Raw genomic sequence first — 21,162 nt, 5'->3', positions numbered from 1 at the left:
CGCCATCAGAGTATGAAGATTTCTGTCTTCTGGGTTGTTGCGCTGTGTAGTCTGGTCGATGTTAACCAACGTTTCGAGGTCATACTGCCTCCGTCATCAGAGTATGAAGATTTCTGTCTTCTGGGTTGTTGTGCTGTGTAGTCTGGTCGATGTTAACCAACGTTTCAGAGGTCATACTGCCTCCGTCATCAGAGTATGAAGATTTCTGTCTTCTGGGTTGTTGCGCTGTGTAGTCTGGTCGATGTTAACCAACGTTTCAGAGGTCATACTGCCTCCGTCATCAGAGTATGAAGATTTCTGTCTTCTGGGTTGTTGCGCTGTGTAGTCTGGTCGATGTTAACCAACGTTTCAGAGGTCATACTGCCTCCGTCATCAGAGTATGAAGATTTCTGTCTTCTGGGTTGTTGTGCTGTGTAGTCTGGTAGATGTTTACCAACGTTTCAGAGGTAATACTGCCTCCGTCATCAGAGTATGAAGATTTCTGTCTTCTGGGTTGTTGCGCTGTGTAGTCTGGTAGATGTTTACCAACGTTTCAGAGGTCATACTGCCTCCGTCATCAGAGTATGAAGATTTCTGTCTTCTGGGTTGTTGCGCTGTGTAGTCTGGTAGATGTTTACCAACGTTTCAGAGGTCATACTGCCTCCGTCATCAGAGTATAAAGATTTCTTCAAAACATATTCTAGTTAACTGATTCAAATTCGTAGAGGTATTGTCACTTACTACAAGAAGATCTGTTTAAAAATTTGGCCCCTTTATTAGAAAACAATAAATCCTTACTGGTAGGTTTCAATAAAAGTTTCAAAACAAGTTTCCTTAATGTGTTTATCAGGATCGCCTTTCAACATGTTTTATCGTTAGGATTCTTTTTATCGTGGTTAGATCGCTAGCCGAATATTCTAGCCAGTTCAGTTCCTGTCTTAATACTTTCACTTTTTTCATCTTCGTCGTCTCTACTGCTTTTCTCCTTTCTTCATACCGCCATACCCGCCTCCGCATTTCAAAACACCGAGTTCTCTTCTTTTATATTCCTGTCTCATTTAAATAACACTTGTGATCCCGTCAGGGAGTGTCTTCTCTTTCGCTGCCTGGATGTTTCTTGATAAGAGAGCTGTAGCTGGCCATGGAATGGGGTTTGGAGACGCATTGCTTCGTAATGAGAACTCGCAGAATTGCCGGAAAATTTCGCCTACGGAGCAAAAGAGAGGAAACGAACGATCTGGAATCAGGAGAAACAGAGAGAACGCGAAGACTCACGTCAGAAACAACATTCGTGGACAATTTCCTGGAACTTCATTTCAGTTTCCTTTCATAAATGTAAATTGAATAGGAAAAAAATATATTACATTTACGGATAGGAATAATTGCGTCCGGACGAAACAACTCAAAAATGACATCACTTGAGTTTTCTCCTTTCACCCTAATGAGGTATGAGATATATAGTCTAATCCTGTCCAACACCTTTCGTTTAAGTTTTACAAATATTACACCGCTAAGGTAAAAACCAATACTTTGTCCTGCTCTCATTTAAGATATAAATTTCTAATTTGACCAAAAATCTAAAATTTAAGATGACTTATGAATTGCGAAGTTGTGAAAAGTCTGTTAAGGCATGTTAGAATGTACGGCATGTTATATTTTAGGGCTTAAACCCACGAATTTGTCTGAAGAAACTATGATAAAAAACCCAGAATGTACACGATGGGAATTATTATTATTATTATTTAGTGTTCTGTCTGACGATAGGTCCATATGAACAGGATCCTTCCATCCTCTTCTCGGACTGGGACCTGTTCATATACGTTCTTGGCAGATGATCCAAAAGTGGTTTGCCATTGCCTTCTTCTGTGTGTGAATGGAGTAATTGTTGGGATGCCACGGAGGAAAACTCCGTGTTGCCTAGACCACGGCCTTGCCCAACACAAGTTATAAATTCGGGGACCGCCGGGAATCGAACCCGAGACCCCAGGATTACAAGGCCAGCGTTCTAACCGCTAGACCACCGTGGCACTACGATGGGAATACCACCAGATAATTTTGGAAGTATCATACAAGGTCATGAGTTAAAGTTTTTAAGATGTCTTAAAGGTCGTAGCCGTTTGGATAGGATGAAGAATTATGAAATTAAAAAAAAATGGACATGTTTTCGAGTGAGGATAACACTGAATAATATAGGGCTTGGCGAAACATGGCTATAACACGAAAAAATATGCTTTTAGAAATACTTCATTATCACGCACAGGGAAGAAGAAACACTGCTCCTTCTCGAAAACGATGGAATGCAGCTGAAAAAATGTCACAGCTTTACGCGATCCGGTCTGTAGGTCCACTGTTACCTCGTGAACTCGGACTGGCTCCGATCCAGACTGACTAACCGATCACTTTCTCTTCTAATTTCCAGTTAAAACTTGGCCCTGATAGCAGCAGGGTCTTCATAGCGAAGTGGATAAAGATCATTTTCGGAAACTATTTCGTTTGGAAAAAGATAACTATTACGACCGTGTATGAAAGACTAGAAAACATTTCGCTTAGGACACTTAAATATTTTCACTTCTTGATTTAAAAATGTTATTTCTCTAATTGGAATGCACACCAAGGTTAAAAAAATATCAGTTTTGAAGTTAAACTCATTAAATTGCATCATCCACTGATGAATAGCTCATGTTCTGTCGGACGGATTAATAAAAACAATTACAAATGGGTTTCTTTTAAAATACTAAATTTTCGTTAATAATTTATTAACAATATTTTTAAACAAAATCTCCTAAGACAATTACATATTTTAACTTTTAAAATGCAGTAGTTGTAATTGGATTTATTTTGATAAAATTAGCCGATAAACAATTCGTTGTTTCAGAAAACGCTTGAGAAGGCATCCCATAATAAGAACTTGTTTTGTTTCCGTTATATTGTACAAAGAGAACGGATCTCCACATGCAACAAAGACTCAGTGTTAAGATGACTTTCGGGAGGGTTCATGTGCTTCCGTGAACTTCAACAGCTGTTTTAACCGAGCTCGAAATAGCGTAGATGTTCCACCAGCATAAGAAACGAAAACAAAATTCTTTGAAACGAGAGGGTAGCGCCATGACATTTCTAGAGCAGGCTGTGCAACGTGAAATTGCGTTTGTGGTCTCATAACATTCAAAAGCACACTCGAGTTAACCAGCAATTTCCTCTGTCGTGAGTGTAAAGGACAGGCCTCCGTACGGATTGTGGGCTTGCACGAACGAAAGTGTGCCTTTCTAACTTTACTATAATTACACCTGCAACATTTAGGTAGCAAATTACTACTGATATTCCAGAAGCTGCTTTTTTTAGTTTATGACATTTGAATTTAATTTGAGCAATTATTTCGGTCGTTTTAACTCACTAAAAACAACACGCAGATTGGAGAGTTAGATCTGTTCTCTGTGCGCTTAAAAATAAGTTTAAAGCCGGCCAACAGGTTTCCATGCAAAATTAATTGTCATGTAAGCAACACGCGTCCCCAGGCCAGAAACGACCTGCCACAGCCTTTTTTAAGGCCCGCGTATTTTTTTACAATCTTTAACACTGTACTAGCCTCGAATTCGCACATAATTTCTTTCAACTACGTGTAATAACTTACTTGAAATATAATATTAAGACCCACGGCCATGTGGAGAAAATTAACCGCTACCCGAGGCTACTTAAAGGTTGACTATTACTATCTAAGTTTAACATATGTCATGATCTATTACGACAAAATCGAAAACAAAATTAGTTATTTGTAGCTTAAGTGCGTCATGTTTGTGTTGAAACCAAATATATATTTATTATCACAGTCAATACACAAACGTATTTAAAATGTTGTTGTTAAAATTTTATATAACACTATAACATCTGTAGTATAAAATATTACAATAAGTTATATTATGGCGCTTATTATTAATAAATGTAACATCATACTACGATAAAAGCGCCATAATATAACTTATTGTAATATTTTATACTACAGATGTTATAGTGTTATATAAATTTTTAACAACAACATTTTAAATACGTTTGTGTATTGACTGTGATAATAAATATATATATATAAAATTAGTTATATCTTAACAGTCTCATTTCGGACAATTGATTTTATGAATACCACATAATTTGTGTGCAATCTGTCTTAGCATGAAGATTTCTGTCTTCTGGGTTGTTGCGCTGTGTAGTCTGGTCGATGTTAACCAACGTTTCAGAGGTCATACTGCCTCCGTCATCAGAGTATGAAGATGTCTGTCTTCTGGGTTGTTGCGCTGTGTAGTCTGGTCGATGTTAACCAACGTTTCAGAGGTCATACTGCCTCCGTCATCAGGGCGATGAGTATGAAGATTTCTGTCATCTGGGTTGTTGCGCTGTGTAGTCTGGTCGATGTTAACCAACGTTTCTGAGGTCATACTGCCTCCGTCATCAGGGCGATGAGTATGAAGATTTCTGTCATCTGGGTTGTTGCGCTGTGTAGTCTGGTCGATGTTAACCAACGTTTCTGAGGTCATACTGCCTCCGTCATCAGGGCGATGAGTATGAAGATTTCTGTCTTCTGGGTTGTTGCGCTGTGTAGTCTGGTCGACGTTAACCAACGTTTCAGAGGTCATACTACCTCCGTCATCAGGGCGATGAAAATGATTTCTCTACCATAAGCGTTGATTTTTGTTTTAAAAACGTCCTACTGTTCGTGATTAGACAATTTGGACACATCATCATTAATTAACTTAAAATTCGTATTTTCTCTTTAAGGGGCAGGACCTAATTATGTTGCTGTTCAATTTACAATTTCAAGCATGGCTTTCTCCCTGCATGGTATCACCTGATACAGTAACAATATCAGCTGTAATTTACTGGTTCTGAAGGTTACATGGTAACACGCTATAATCATACTGTGTAATTAACATCACCAGATCAGTCTCTCTTGCACAGCGGTTTGACGGTAATATTGACTAAAATCTAACCACTTTCTGTATTGTACTACATACATATAATCAAATTTTCATTTACAGTCTTAATTGAATGGCTCGAATTGAATGGTCTGCACCAGGTACTTGCTTATTCTAATGAGGATAATTTGCTGGCTGATGTTGTGGGTACCATAACCAAGGATGCTGAAACTTTCCTACAAGATAGCAAGGAAATAGGCCTAGAAGGAAATGTAGACAAAACTATATGCATGGGAATCTGACAGTGTTCTGAATCTGAACCAGATGTTGATGGTCAACTGTCACTCAGTTGTTTTTAAATAAGTGCTCAAAACCGGGGTTATTTTTACTACGCGATTTTCTATAGGTCGGCGTCTTACACGAATGCAACTATCGCATAACAGCAGAGATGACTGTACACATCAATCACACGAAAGAATCGCAGTCAATCGCGGGGACCAACAAATTGTCGATTGTAAGTGTACAAAATATATTTTTTAATTTCCCTTTATTTTATTTACGTTATTTCAGAGCTTTAAATGTAATTCCATTATATTACTCGTCAATTTTTGTGTGCTGGGAACGCACGTCATTGATTTACATTATAAAAGAGTTTCAATTTACGTCGATTCCGTTTACGCCGGTTCGTCCAGGAACGCATCTCCGGCTTAAATCGAGGGCTACCTGTATATACATAAACTTATTTATAAAAATCAGTTTATTATTAAAATGCTCTAAAAGAGTCAAATCTTGTACGAAGGAAGAGTTCAAAATACTTATTTCATTAAAGATTGTTTGTTCTGAGATATGAGGTTATGAGTTTGATGAGTGAGTTAACTGTCAACTGTGAATTGTGAAGCCGGTATACACCCCAAGAAGGCCACAATCAACTTACGTCTGAAACTTATAAATCTGTTCAGTATCTAATTAAATGTATTTAGGTATTCATATAGAGTAACAATCTCAATATATTTAAATAAACTAAGGAAAACAGGAAGTAAGGAAGAAATAAATACAATTACAGTCATGTTCCTGACAGTTTCTTCTAGAACAGTTCCAGTTTCATTCGATGTGTAGAGACTGAAATGTTTTCTTCCCATATCTGTCATTATTACGTCTGTTTGCATTCACGTTTAGAAATTATGTCGCATTACGTTGTGGACGTATTCTCTTCTTACCCTAAACAAAACACTGGAATAATAATACGATATCCTAACTAGCAATAGTCTTATTAAACGTGATATTCGAGTATATTGCGTCCGTGATAATGGCTGTAACCGATGCATCACGGTACAACATTGCCGCCGTGGCGACAGATTAATGTTATATCGCAGGCCACTATCTTGAGGATCAGTATTAATCATTTTATTCCAGACATTAAGTACAACTACGACCATAATTGACATATCATAGTCTTCTCTTATTTTATATGTTCAAATCAGGAATCGACTAAAAAATACACTTTTTGACAGGTATAGATAAATAAAGTAGAATGAATATGGAAAGGCGCATGGATACGCAGGAAGGGACGAATTTTAAGATTAACGAAAATAAATCATCATAGAATACGTATTCTGGTGATAATATTCCTCTTAGTCGTAACGTCGTGTAAATTATTAGATAGATAGATACTAACGTTCTGATTAGACACACTGAACATCTTCAAGGTTGAAGATGGAAACAGTGTGTTCCTCCGAAACTGTGGTATCTACGTACAAGTCTAGATAACGTCACTACCTAGTAGAACATCGTCACCATCTTCATCGCCATGAGAACCTAAAGTTTCACAAAGTTATACAGTTATTCACAAAATTCATTCCTGATACGAAACCCAAGAATTAATATTTTTTACAGAAACGTTATAAATTTGTGTTTAATACAATCTGAATCAAATTGAATATAACATCCCTTCAATACACGACTTATTTTTTTAAAAAAACAACAACATTTCATTGCATTTAGTCGCCCCCCAGAGAATCAAGTCGACAAATGAACCAATGGGATCTCCTTATGAAACCCAAGATCTCCGGGCAACATCATTTGGAAAACACTGGGTGTTTCTTATCGACTCCCACGCCATTTCTGTTAAGACACGATATTCAGTCAGGCCCAAACAATTGAAATTCGTGCGATTCGTAACTGAAATCAAGGAATTTGGTCACAACTTGGTCACATTCTACAGCGCCACATCCATTTCACTATAAACTTTCACCACACGGCAATAAATGTCGGCCGCAGGCACATGTTGTACCCCCCCAAAACAGTGTTGCAGAGAGGAATTTTCAGGGGACCACTCTGTTATCCACACCACCATTTTGCACTGCTACTGTGACCTGGCTATGTATACTTGTATCTTAAAACTGCTATCGTAGAATACAAAACTATCGTCTATTCTTCTATGTAAAATTGCTTATGATCCTATTTAAATGTAGACTTTTGAAAAATGCTTTGTATGACGTAACTATTATTATTATTATTTAGTGTTCTGTCTGACGACAGGTCCATATGAACAGGATCCTTCCATCCTTTTCTCGGACTCGGACCTGTTCATATACGTTCTTGGCAGATGATCCAGAAGTGGTTTGCCATTGCCTTCTTCTGTGTGTGAGTGAAGTAATTGTTGGGATGCCACGGAGAAACCGGGGAAGCCCCCGGAGGAAAACTCCGTGATGCCTAGACCACGGCCTTGCCCAACACAAGTTATAAATTCGGGCACCGCCGGGAATCGAACCCGGGACCTCAGGATTACAAGGCCAGCGTTCTAACCGCTAGACCACCGTGGCTCTATGACGTAACTATCTTCATAATATAATCTCAGGTTGTTTATGGCTTATCCACCTAAGACCGTCATAAGAATGGCATGCGAGAAAGGTAAACTAACAATTTCATTAATACCATAATATTGATACTTGAGCTTCTGATGTAAAATCCATATCAATCTTCGATAATTACAATGCACAGGAAGGAAAATATCAACGCGCTTCGCTATTACACAAGAAAGAAAATCAATAGTACGTAAAAATGTGGTTCTATATTCCTGGCAAGATTTAAAACTGTTGGCTGGAAAAAGCTGTGAGAGGTATAAAAGTATAATAAGGCATCGCGGTCAGTTCTGCTTCGAATGCAACTGGTCCTGAGTTTGAATCTAGCCCCACAGGCAGACTGTTCTGTCTCCAAAACAAATGATGAGACCACGAACGCTTCCGTGTACAATCATCTAAAGCTGAGCTCTCGACCGCAAACCACTGGGCGCCTGCGGTCCGCCGATGTATTCAGTGCAGTCATCATATATATTTCTTACAACATGCCAAATGTGTAACTCTTACAGCGAAAAATAATTCACTGATATCAGCAAACACGTCCTATAACGTCATCAGAATTTGGCAGGAACTGTCGTTGTGAGGAACTGTAGGTCTCAGCTCAATGAGGAGCGTGGAACCAAGAATTTACTAATGAACGCTAAAGGAATGGGTTCTAATCGCACCTACAGAAAATTATTCTCAAGTCACAGAGATGTCAAATAACGAGTGGATAAATGCAGTAATGGAATTACTGAGTAAAATGTTAAACTTTTTGCAACACTTCGTAACATTTTGTTATTACATGCAAAGAAGTCCAATTATTTGACCTCGTTTGTATCCGATCGTGCTGACCCTGAGAAACGATAAGTGTAAATTTGGCCACCGGTATTGAAAAGTTTTAAAACTTCTGTTCTAAAATATCGTTCAAAATCAACGCTACACAACCTTGGCAATTTACAAAGCTTCGTTAGATTACTCGAGCTATCTCGTTTTCTACACGAAACCAATAAGTACTTGTAAGATTTGAGGTTTTCACAACGGTGAGTATGAAGATTTCTGTCTTCTGGGTTGTTGCGCTCTGTAGTCTGGTCAATGTTAACCAACGTTTCAGAGGTCATACTGCCTCCGTCATCAGGGCGATGAATCTACCAGACTACACAGCGCAACAACCCAGAAGACTGAAATCTTCATACTCTGATGATGGAGGCAGTATGACCTCTGAAACGTTGGTTAACATCGACCAGACTACACAACGCAACAACCCAGAAGACTGAAATCTTCATACTCTGATGATGGAGGCAGTATGACCTCTGAAACGTTGGTTAACATCGACCAGACTACACAACGCAACAACCCAGAAGACTGAAATCTTCATACTCTGATGATGGAGGCAGTATGACCTCTGAAACGTTGGTTAACATCGACCAGACTACACAACGCAACAACCCAGAAGACTGAAATCTTCATACTCTGATGATGGAGGCAGTATGACCTCTGAAACGTTGGGTAACATCGACCAGACTACACAACGCAACAACCCAGAAGACTGAAATCTTCATACTCTGATGATGGAGGCAGTATGACCTCTGAAACGTTGGTTAACATCGACCAGACTACACAACGCAACAACCCAGAAGACTGAAATCTTCATACTCTGATGATGGAGGCAGTATGACCTCTGAAACGTTGGGTAACATCGACCAGACTACACAACGCAACAACCCAGAAGACTGAAATCTTCATACTCTGATGATGGAGGCATTATGACCTCTGAAACGTTGGTTAACATCGACCAGACTACACAACGCAACAACCCAGAAGACTGAAATCTTCATACTCTGATGATGGAGGCATTATGACCTCTGAAACGTTGGTTAACATCGACCAGACTACACAACGCAACAACCCAGAAGACTGAAATCTTCATACTCTGATGATGGAGGCAGTATGACCTCTGAAACGTTGGTTAACATCGACCAGACTACACAGCGCAAGAAGACAGAAATCAAAAAGTATTTGTTTTAAGCATTATATTGTCAGGGTTAAAGTGGACATTTATCGACTCTTCAGCTCTGAAAATGTAGTCAGGGTTTCTCTGAAACGTTGGCCTCTACCGACGAGTCGACAAGGCGCCAACAACCAGAACAGTACCATCAAGCATTTCATTTGCTCTCTTAAGTACAACCGACAGCCTTGAGGATGCGGATTACTGTCGGGACCTGAACGCCTTGCTTTTTAGCTTCGTCGCCACAAATCTCTGGTTCCACGTCTCTCAGAGATTACTCAAAGTAAAGCTGTAAAAACCTAATCAGAAATCCACAACCGGTTTCACAAGACATTAGTTGAGTAATATTTTCCTTTAGTTTTCAGCAGTTCAAAAGGTATTTTTAGAGAGTAGTCAGTCTGTAAGTTGTCCTATACACATACTGGAAGTACGACGGACATTGCACATTTGTTAAGATGTGTTCGATGTACGCTGTATTTTATTTACATTAATCCGAACCGTCACCACTGATATTAAGAGACAAGAAAAACAGATTAAAAATGTATATATAATACAGTCTGTCTCAGAAGTCACATAACCCGAAGTTTAAAGAGAAGTACTTTGTTAGTGTGACAAAAAAAATTCAATTTGCCTAACCCAGTATCAAACATTGAACTCCTGTCACCGCAAGTTGGTCATTGGCCATAATTTCTTCGTATTTCTTGTTCTTTCAACTGCTTTTGTCATACCGTTTTCATCAGCGCAGCGTGAGCTTAGTATGAATAATTTAAAGTTATATAACTTGTAACTTTCTAATACTACCATCCACAAATCAATCGATCATTTTTCGGCTTAATAAGCAACGACCTCAGTCTTCACAGTTTTTTAAAGAATGCCTCAATACGGGTTGAGTTTTCTGTACGGTGGATACTTTTAACACGTTGTAAATATGTAATAATAGCATTAGTATATAATTAAAATACATAATAATACACATAATATTCAGCTCTGAGTTGCTTGAAGTTTGAGGCAAACTGCATAGTATGAACAGGTAATAGCCATCTGCTTAAACATAGAGTATATTATGACAATGAACAATACTCCCTACAATGTTAGTATAATAGACAAACTTACGTCACAAACCTCTGAAGCAAGCTTAATAAACTCAGTACCTGTTAAGGGAGATTATAAACGAGGTGACTTTTCTCGGGGGTCATTACGTGGGAGGGAAAATAATAACCGTTTATATTTACTAATGGAAATCTTAAGATAAAGATGAGTTGTTAGTTCCTCTGTTTTCCCACAATCACACAGAAATATGATTGTCATTTAAGAGATTTTAAAGTTATGTTAATTTAAAAAATACACAGCTCTAAACAATTAACTGCTGAACATGCAATTTAAACTTAAAATAAAGTAAAATTAGGGAATGTGTGACCGCACGCCGTGCATAATTTGAGTACTGAGCTGGGCCTCGTGAAACATCGAACAAATCCGCGAATTTGACATGCCTACTTTAGAGAATCGTGTTTCTCTCATTAACTTTGAAATCTTCAACAACAGTTTAAATAAACGTAAAGCTAAGCAACAAATTAAGACCCAGGGACTTCATGAGATCTGTAACCCATAGAGAGAAGCTGATTACGGCCATAAAAAACTTCCAATATATCTTTTGGGACACCCTGTATAACTGAGACTCATATTCATTGTAGTCACATATCAACCGCATGCATAAGGGGAAGCAATTTGGAAATTTTTTTATTCCCGTCTGTTATTTTCTCTGACAGCTGTCGATAACAGATTAAGAAAACGAAAACATATGCGAAAACAGTAGATAGGACAGAAGAAAGAAAGCACGTATGCGGATTGCAAACCTGAAAGGCAGCCTTCATCTCGCTGCGAGGGGCTGCATCACTAAGAGAAACTCGGGATAAAAAGCCTCATTTGTTATCAAACCGTACGGTAATACAATGCATCCATCATACTACACGTTCCACACTAGGGCTGGGCTACACCGATCTCATGTTGGTCTCAGATGTAAACACTGAAGTGAGTGAAACGTAGAACACAAAAGTAGTTACGTGTCTGCAGATGTATCACATTAAACATTTAAACAATTTCTTAAGAGATCTGAGGTTTTCACTGCGGTCAAATATCCACGGTGATATTCTGAACTGCGACGTCCAGTGAAACTCCAGCTGGGTAACAAAATTTCGGAATAACAATTTGTCCCGGACTTCAGGGACCACCTACGAGTCTACAATGCGGCAGAAGCCAGTAGACCACCACAATCGCAATCCCATCAAATGAAATATTTGAAGATTGCTGTCTTCATACTCATCGCCCTGATGACGAAGGCAGTATGACCTCTGAAACGTTGGAAAACATCGACCAGACTACACAGCGCAACAACCCAGAAGACAGAAATCTTCATACTCTGATGAGAAGGCAGTATGACCTCTGAAACGTTGGAAAACATCGACCAGACTACACAGCGCAACAACCCAGAAGACAGAAATCTTCATACTCTGATGAGAAGGCAGTATGACCTCTGAAACGTTGGAAAACATCGACCAGACTACACAGCGCAACAACCCAGAAGACAGAAATCTTCATACTCTGATGACGGAGGCAGTATGACCTCTGAAACGTTGGTAAACATCGACCAGACTACACAGCGCAACAACCCAGAAGACAGAAATCTTCATACTCATCGCCCTGATGATGGAGGCAGTATGACCTCTGAAACGTTGGTTAACATCGACCAGACTACACAGCGCAACAACCCAGAAGACAGAAATCTTCATACTCATCGCCCTGATGATGGAGGCAGTATGACCTCTGAAACGTTGGAAAACATCGACCAGACTACACAGCGCAACAACCCAGAAGACAGAAATCTTCATACTCATCGCCCTGATGATGGAGGCAGTATGACCTCTGAAACGTTGGTAAACATCGACCAGACTACACAGCGCAACAACCCAGAAGACAGAAATCTTCATACTCATCGCCCTGATGATGGAGGCAGTATGACCTCTGAAACGTTGGAAAACATCGACCAGACTACACAGCGCAACAACCCAGAAGACAGAAATCTTCATACTCTGATGAGAAGGCAGTATGACCTCTGAAACGTTGGAAAACATCGACCAGACTACACAGCGCAACAACCCAGAAGACAGAAATCTTCATACTCTGATGACGGAGGCAGTATGACCTCTGAAACGTTGGTAAACATCGACCAGACTACACAGCGCAACAACCCAGAAGACAGAAATCTTCATACTCATCGCCCTGATGATGGAGGCAGTATGACCTCTGAAACGTTGGTTAACATCGACCAGACTACACAGCTCAACAACCCAGAAGACAGAAATCTTCATCGTCCTGATGACGGAGGCAGCATGACCTCTGAAACGTTGGTAAACATCGACCAGACTACACAGCGCAACAACCCAGAAGACAGAAATCTTCATACTCATCGCCCTGATGATGGAGGCAGTATGACCTCTAAAACGTTGGTAAACATCGACCAGACTACACAGCGCAACAGAGCCGGGATAGCTCAGTCAGTATAGTGACTAGCTACGGGCTGGACGACCGGGGCTCGATCCCCGACGGGGGCAGAGGATTTTTCCTCTAGCCTTTGCGTCCAGACCGGCTCTGGGGCCCACCCAGCCTCCTCTACAATGGGTACAGGGGTCTTTTCCCGGGGGTAAAGCCGGCCGGGGCGTGACGCTGACCTCTCACCCCCATCTAGTGCCGAGGTCAAGGAAGAGAGGAGCTACACCTCCACTCCCCCCAAGCGCCTACATGGCGTATAGTGGGACAAACTTTACTTTTCTTACACAGCGCAACAACCCAGAAGTCAGAAATCTTAAGACTCACCGCTGTGAAAACCTCAAATCCTACAAATGGAATACTTCATCGGGGATTTCGTCTTAGACACAAAGGACTCTATCAGTGATTGATTGCTAGGTTGTTCAGGAAATACCGAGCCTATGATTGATGTCAGGATGATTATAAACGAAGAATTTGAAAAAAAAAGGAACGATATTTCAAAATATTGTAATTTGTTTGAAGATCTCAATATAAAAAAAACATGAAAATCCTTACGAGTATGTGCAATACGTTTCGATATAAAAAACCTTCTAGTAATACGCGTCTTTCCCCGTGTCCATATAATCAATTGCTGGTTGTAGGTGATATTTGATATAGGATTTGAGACTTTCGCGGCGAGTACAATCAATAAAATCTTCTCGGGCAATCAGCCTGGCGACTTCCGAGGATCCAGTCACATCAGAACCCTTAAGATGGGGACAGAGTTTGTTCCCGAAACGTCGGTTTACTACGGTAACCAGCTAACGCGGCTGATTGCCCGAGAAGATTTTATTGATATCTGATTTGTTCTCCAGACTTTATCACCCGTTTTCAAGCTTCGGGGCTGGTTCATACACACGCTCTATGAGTCTTCTTATGGTTGTAGGCTCGTAAAGGAGGAGGGAAAGGACAGAATTATATTTTATACGTACACATTAGGTCTGTGCTTAACAGCCTGAAGCTTCTGTGTGGTTGAATGCAGAGTGTATTTTGCGTCACATGCCAAAATTTTATTCACATTTTATTTATATAATATTTGTGTTGGTGTAACTCATAAATTGACCATAGTCGTTTCTTTATAGTCTATTTATTCTAAATTATGTAACTGTAAAAAGATGACTGCCTTCTGGGATATTGCACCTTGAAGTCTTACAGACATATACCGAAGTTTCAGAAATGCCTCCATCATCGCCCTGAAGATGGATGCAGCTGGCACATCTGAAACGTCGGTCTATTCCTACGAAATTTAATAAATAAATATCTCAGAATTCTAACACGCTCATATTCGCTGCCGTGAAGTACTGAAATCTCACCATTTTAACTACAGTAGGTTTTATTAACTGTGAAGTTTACAGGAGTCAAAAGAGATAAATTTATAAAATTTGAACGGAAAGCTAAGAACAAGGGATAAATAAGTAGCCGCGTTCTATTCTAGTCAATAGGCCTACACTAGCATATGACCAAATTAACTGAAGAAAATGAAGAAATTGCTTGTGATGTATAAGGACCACCCACTCGCAAGACAAGCTCGGTTAGATTTTATAAAGTGTATTTAACACTCGACAAGACAGAATCGCCACTAGCATCCTAAGCCTTCCACTGCTTGGTTTGAATGGAATTTGAGGCTTTCAGCTCAATCAAGAGGACAAAGTGAAACAGACTAACGAATGAAAGCGCTGCTAAGCTTGTTTCTGTTTCTCACAATCGCTTTTTGTTAAAGCAAACACAAAGAGTGAAAAGATAAAGTTTGTCCCATTCAATGTGACAGGTTTAACAACTTTCAATGAAAGTTAAGGTGTCTCAGGCAGTTTTGAATCAGAAACATAGCAACCGAAACTTGAATTCAATGCAAACCAGACAGTTTTACAATCGACGTGATACGCGCAGTCACAAGAAATCTCCTGACGAAACACAGATTATTTTGAATAACCAATGTTTTAAATAAATTGTAGGCCTTCGACGCAGTGATGTCTTCTCAGGCGACCAGACCCCTAAGTACAGACTTAAAGTTGAACGTTTTGAGGCTGATGATGGACTCGAACGTTTACCTTGTCTGCAACGACTAACTAACTAACTAGATGGCTTACCGAACCCGAAGGTTCATCACCGAATTAACCAAAGCCCTCCACCGGACCCTGTCCTGGGCCAACAAAATACAGTTTCCTTCAACTCCTATCTCCCATAGATCCCGCCTGAGATTATCCTCCCATCTACGTCTAGGTCTCCCCAGCGGTCTCTTCCCCTCAGGCTTCCCAACCAATACCCGGTGCACATCTCTTGTCCCATCCATGCGCGCTACATGCCCAGCCCATCTCATTCTTCTCGACTTAATCGCCCTGACAATATTGGGAGAGGAGTACAGACTTTTAAGCTCGTCATTATGCAGTTTTTCCACGCCCCATCGTCTTCTCTCCTAGGCCCAAATATCCTCCTCAACACCCTGTTCTCAAACACCTACAATCTGTGTTCCTGACTCTGAGTGAGAGACCATGTTTCGCACCCATACAAAATAACAGTGTCTGCAACGAAAGTGAATTGATGTGAATTGTATGGATTCATAAAAATAAGACTTTTAATAAACTGTTTTAATAATAATTACTGAATTATTTTTTGTAGGATGAATTATTTACATTACAATTTATACAAAGTATATTTGTAAGAGAAACCCTTTTTTTTAAATAACTGTCGTCTTTTGACCACGTGTGAAATCTCAAAACAAGAATTTAATTGACACGAGGAACTACGAGTAATAACAGGATTTGTTTAATTAACTAGATTAAACATGTAGCTAATTCAGGAACGCCTAAGGCTTTAAAAATGGCTTATTTTATTTGCCAATCAAAATCAAGAGTAACGAGAGAAATTGTCCTAAATTACCTTATAAATTTCGAAAGCATCTTTAATTGCTTACAAACAATACGACGCTTACAAATGTAAAAAGCTTATGTACTACACATTGTTCATTTCATACTTCAGTATTAACAGTGATGCTGGCAGCCTCTACATCTTCCACGGGCAACAGTTAAGCTTCCATAAATATTTTCCATATCACACCCGAAGAAATGGAAATATTTACGAAAACGGCCGCCTTCTGGATTGTCGTGTCATGTAGTGTGACAGAAGTTTACCGACGTTTCAGATGTGCTTGCTGCCCTCATAATCAAGGTGATCACCCTGATGATGGAGGCAGCAAGCATCTCTGAAACGTCGGTAAACATCTACTGGACTATACGGCACAACTCAGACAGAATTTTCATACTCAACACCGTAGAAGGAAGAATTATCACAAAAAACTTGTGGTAACGAGGTCAGGAGATGTCGCAGGCCAAACGCCAGGTCATGTTCCCATGAAGGTCGCGTTTAATCAATGCCGGATCCACCCTCTATTACATGTCGATGTGCAATCGTGCTGGGGCCATGTGTTGTACTGCAAATGACACGTCTTCCGGCATCTGTGGGGGGTGGTGACTACACAGTAGCAAGGAACGTTATGTATCAGCCTAACAGGACATTTGCTGCCAAATCAATTCATATATAAACGTTACTCCCTCATAAAAAAATTATATTCTTTCATTCAAGACGCCCAATGTCTCAAATGACGCATCGAATACAAACTTAATAATTCTTAGGTTGTTAAACGATTACTTCTACTGTGAGTTTAGACTGCCGAATGGTAGGATTGTGAGTGACAAATGGAAAGAATGCGAAATAAAGCGGTCGTTGGATGTTTAATTTCGCTTAGAATGACTAAAAACCTCTGCCACTGGGTCGAGATTTTGAATAGGTACATTTTAATTTCTAAGCTGGACTTCAAACAAGTCTACAGCGAAGTACCGTGATATTTCCTTTAAAAAATAGAAAATAATCAATAAGTTCACACGCTACAAATCTTGCATTACCATTCGTTAATCTATTCACATAAGTTATAAAGACGGGAGTAGCATGATTCTCTTGCCGGCATCTACCAAAAAGTCTGCACGATGCCGTAACCCAGAACAGCATCCTCACCGCCATGAAAACCTAAGATTTAAAATACAAAATTTAAACCCCCCCCTACAAGCCGTGGGAAAACTTGCATAAGGTGATTAGATTTTTCTATAAATGCATTTTAAAATACTTCAATGCTCTCTTGAATGGTGATGAGCCATATTTCTCAGCTTGAACCGTAACATTCTAACGAAACACTACCTCTGAACGGATCTGCAATACGTAAATTAACCCAATTATGTTCATACAGAGCGACACTGTTACATGGATACAGACGTATAATCATGATGATTGCATAGCCGTTCAATCAGCCTGGTGAAACACACTATAAATTGCTATTTTATACGGTCAGCACTGCTGACATTTCACAAACACGTTGCATGTAAGCCCAGGACTGCCACTATCTGACTCTTGTTGATGTAATAATAGTATATATATATATATATATATATATATATATATATATATATATGCGATTAACACAGCAAAAAATATATACAATTATAGAAATGGTCTTTTCTTAAAGGTTTTATCCACATAGAACTCTCGTAAATTATTATTTCTCTATTGTTTTGAAGCAGCAAATCATATCTAAAATATATTGGGTTTTCATTTCTTTTGTTTACATTCCCACAAGTTTAATTAATGTTTCGCTCTAATTTATTCCGCGGACCTAGCAGAAATTAATTTCGAAAACTGAAATTTCGCGTAACTCAGCTATAACGGAGTGTGTGTGTGTGTGTGGGAGTTACATTCACTCATTCACTCGTGTTGCAGCAATCGGCCAGGAACTAGTCATGTTTCTGAAACTACGTTGCTTTCCAAGATGAATGTCTTCTGGGACCTTGAGCAACATCCCAGAATACAGAATACAATCTTCGTACGCATCACCGTGAAAACCTGCACTGCGTTTCATACATTTAAGGAGACTTGGTCTTCTGTTTTCATAAGAAAACACGCTGTCTACTATTATGACCGTTTCCTAGGCTACAAAATTCAGTGTCTAACATTTATATTCTTTTTTCTCCTCTTATCCAACTGGTTTTAATATGTATGGATCATGAATTTTTGATATGAATATTAACTTTGTTTAAATCTTGTCAGTATAATCACAATAAAATTCCTATTAAATATTAAAATATTACTATAATTAACATTTAAATATTTAAAATATATTAAATGATGTTCTCTATCGAGATGTTCGATTTACATTAGATAGATATTGATGATCCCTTAACAGCAAATGATCACCAAATAACTAATCAACCAACACATGATTATTATATAGGTTTGAACATTCTGGAAGTAATACCGCAAAGTGCTTTCGTGATTTTCTCTAGACGAATTATGGTTTCTGAAAAACGTCGTAAAATTTAATAAATTAATATGTATGTGATGTAAGGTTCCTCTGTACAAGGTATACGTTTTAAGGTAAGACACTCATATACTAAAGTTGACTTCATGAATATAAACTACCTCCCTTTACGTCATGCCGAGCGTGTTGCCGAACTTATTTTCATACTGTACAATTTTCGGCTAAAACCACATTACCAGAACGTGCCTGTGGGAGCCAATATGGACCATTCCGCATGGAGACTAGACTGACGAAGAAATCCACGATAAATAAATTAAATTTACATAATCACTTTACGTACTGTGTTGTATGGGTGTGAAACCTGATCTGTCACATTAAGCGAAGAACACAGATTGAGGGTGTTCGAGGAAAGGGTAATGAGGGGTTAAACTGACAGGAGGCTGGAGGAAAGAGCACATAATTTGTACTGACTGTCCTTGCAGTGATGGCGCTAGCTAAATAAAGAGAAAGCTCTGATCTCTTGTAGTAAGTAGTGGATTAACAGAATCCTTTAACAAAGCTGATGAAGAACAGGGACCGAGATGCCCCGCCTGACGTCATCAAAAGGGAAAGAAGCCTTTGCTACGTACTGGAAACATAATGTTAAAACCCACTCTCAGACAACACAAATACCTGAATTAAAGGAAGAACGTTTCATAAACCCCTATTTTTTTTTAGTCTTTTTGCGAGGTTTCCCGTTTTCATATGTTCCATTTCGAATACTACATCAACGGTCGAAAACTGGAATCCCTTTTTTCATTAGTCTATCTCAGTGGTATTCAACCTTTTTTGTTCGCGTACCCCCAGGTATAATTTCTCTTCAACTTTGTACCCCCAAAGTTGTTGGTGTATAATTCAAGTTATACGTAGTATATAATCTACATCTAAAATAAATTAAATAAATTACATTACTGATTATTCAGTGTTTATCATAAAATAGTATATTTTTTTAAATTTCACGTACCCCCTACGATGTCTTTGCGTACCCCCAGATATAATTTCTCTTCAAATTTGTACCCCCAAAGTTGTTGGTGTATAATTCAAGTTATACATAATATATAATCTACATCTAAAATAAATTAAATAAATTATATTACTGATTATTCAGTGTTTATCATAAAATAATATATTTTTTTTTTTAAATTTCACGTACCCCCTAAGATGTCTTCGCGTACCCCCAGATATAATTTCTCTTCAACTTTGTACCCCCAAAGTTGTTGGTGTATAATTCAAGTTATACGTAGTATATAATCTACATCTAAAATAAATTAAATAAATTACATTACTGATTATTCAGTGTTTATCATAAAATAATATTTTTTTAAAAATTTCACGTGCCCCCTAAGGTGTCTTCGCGTACCCCCGGTTGAATACCACTGTTCTAGAAGATATAGCCACGCCGGCTCTTCCGTCCCTCTGTGGAATGCAACTATTTTGATTATCCTCTGCCGTGCACTGTCTACCCATATCCCTATAAAATTAACAATCTACATTCAAACTCTCAATTTTACTCCGAAACTATTTTATTCTATTAAATATTAAATAGATCGCCATTAATTTACTTTCGCGTATTAAAAAAAAATTCTATGAATTAAATACATATTACATTCCATACAAGCGAATGTCTTCAAATTTCTTTATGTTATGCAGTCCCCGAACAAGAACCGTTATACTTCACACTCTTTCTTGAAAACATCAGTCCTTCTTTAGTTTTAATCTCTTAGTCCTGTGCCTTATCCCAGGCATTCATTCCTGAACTTTATTCTTCCCCGCTACAATATTTTTCAAAGTCCGTTTACCATCAAACCAACAACTGGCTCTTAGTCTGTTAATGAACAACATACACTGCGGTAACGTTATATTCTCATACCAAGCACTTAAAGAAAACTACAAATGATTTTAATACGCTTCGCATGACTGTAATGACACAAAACTCCGAAATCATTGAATATTCACTCTGTGTACTGAACCTCTTAAATGTAACTGAAAACTTCTCAGTGGTAATTATTGCATGTTATTAGTAACAGAACAGCAAAAACTGCATAAGAACCGGCTCCACGTTGAGTAACTTCTGTTAGGCCACTTGTTTTGTGTTAAGCATAAAGTAGAAAGATGGTAGTTTACTACATTTAATCAGTAACGGAATAAATAATATATCTCATCTAAAGCTAATATTTATACGGCGATAAATTGAACTACTCAACAAATAAAACCTGTTGCTAAGCGACTTCACCATTCTGTTTACAGGCCAGAGACTTCAGTGCATACAATTTGGAATAGTGGGAAGTCTTACAAATTTTAGTGTTATATTTCTTGTTTTATACAGACAGATCTTTAAGTCCTTCAACATTGTGCTGGTAATAAAGTATATATGGTCGCAACACCTTAATTCTTTAAAATTCTGATAGGTTCTGACGATAGTGTAATACAATCCAGATCCACACGGATTCACAATTTGGAAGATCATAAACTTGGAGTTCATGTACATTTCCAAAATTCTTCAATACAATAAGC

At 38.7% G+C, this 21,162-nt stretch overlaps 1 protein-coding gene across 4 annotated transcripts in view; it reads right to left on the bottom strand.

Annotated features, from left to right (window-relative positions):
* The window catches only part of LOC110832576 (cell adhesion molecule Dscam2-like), a 188,642-nt gene that overhangs the window by 97,016 nt on the left and 70,464 nt on the right, over nucleotides 1–21,162 (bottom strand). The gene's annotated exons all lie outside the window — the stretch shown is intronic.

The sequence above is a fragment of the Zootermopsis nevadensis genome, unplaced genomic scaffold (assembly GCF_977971745.1).
Source record: "Zootermopsis nevadensis isolate Lab colony 2312 unplaced genomic scaffold, Znev_1.0 Znev_ptg000025l, whole genome shotgun sequence".
NCBI classification, from domain to species: domain Eukaryota; kingdom Metazoa; phylum Arthropoda; class Insecta; order Blattodea; family Termopsidae; genus Zootermopsis; species Zootermopsis nevadensis.
The sequence above is the reverse complement of the archived record's forward strand: the minus strand, read 5'-3'. Positions and strand labels throughout refer to the sequence as shown.